Source organism: Telopea speciosissima, chromosome 4, assembly GCF_018873765.1.
Source record: "Telopea speciosissima isolate NSW1024214 ecotype Mountain lineage chromosome 4, Tspe_v1, whole genome shotgun sequence".
Taxonomy (NCBI): domain Eukaryota; kingdom Viridiplantae; phylum Streptophyta; class Magnoliopsida; order Proteales; family Proteaceae; genus Telopea; species Telopea speciosissima.
In genome coordinates this window covers 17,861,855-17,863,160 of record NC_057919.1, presented here as the reverse complement: position 1 = coordinate 17,863,160, position 1,306 = coordinate 17,861,855, and positions in this window count along the sequence as shown.

The following is a 1,306-nucleotide window of genomic DNA, read 5'->3' as shown; positions in this document are numbered from 1 at the left end:
TCAATGTGAGTATCAGGATCTCACGGTGCATCATTGTAACTTGTTGGTTCCACACTATGTGAGTGTATCAAGCCTCATCCCTTGATCACCTTGACCTTCCTCTCCCTCCCTATGTTCAGGATCCAAGCAGACCTGAATCCAGGGCTTCAAAAGAGTTGGCCTATTCTGTATGTGAGGTGGTCAAGGGGGGCAAGGGCTACCAAGATATGAAAGCTGTCTCTTCAGCAGTTGAATCTTGGACAGAAGCTCTTTTTTTGAATGACCATGTTTAGTTTTTTCATTAACGTAGTGGGCCTGAAAACTCTGATACCATGTCAAAGTCTTCAAACCAAAAGGTTAAACTATTAGGTGGAGAGGCCCAACTGATATATAAAGAATCAAATTCCACAATTTTCCCAGTGCGATTATTACCAACAGTGGCTCAAGCTGTAGCCAGAGCTTATCAAAGCTTTCCTATTTTTTTTCAGTGTTACCAAACTCAATAATTCTTTCCCACTTTTCAGTCATATGGACTCATGTAGGCTGACCATTGGGTTGCTTTGGCACATCACTAATAGGTAAAACCTGTCAAAATTGGTGGCTGAACTCAACTTTATGGCCCAACATAATTGATTCTTCTCTCTTGATTTTTCAAAAGTATATGTTTTGTTCCTGTTCGGTTAGCTTTCTAGACTTTTCAAATTTCTTTCCAACATTTGCACTGATACATGGAGATTTTAGACTGATCTGAAATTTTAACGGTGTATAGATGATGATATCCAGAATATGCTCATTGGGTCCAATTGCATTGCCATGTGGCAGTTATTAAAGGTGTACAAGAATGGGTCCCTAAAATCTAATACCAGCCATACATGTGCCGCCCTTGTGCAGATTCCTTTATAGCCTTCTCACATAAGAAATAATGGGGCCTATATTGACACTCTCTCCCCTACTCTGAAGATGTGGGTCTCCATGTGGACCCTATATGGATGATACCATTCTCCAGACTCTCAATGGTCTAGTGTGCAGATTCCTTCTTACACTAGCATCATGGGAAACCTTCCCCTATATTTATATGATCCACTTGTATTAGACTGCTTATTAAATTTCTTCTTTCTTGGTCAGATGAACTTTATCACATTCACTTCAGCATTGTAGTTGGATGAAGGCGAGATTCGTCCACCCCCCCCCCTCCCCCCCTCTTTAGTTGTAGATTGTTGGTTTGGCTTAGCCTTCCCCCTTAGTTTACCACCTTACTTGCATTGATTTCATAATTTTTAAAAAGGAAGAGGCTAGGGCATGCTGCTGATTTTTCTGGAGCTAGCAG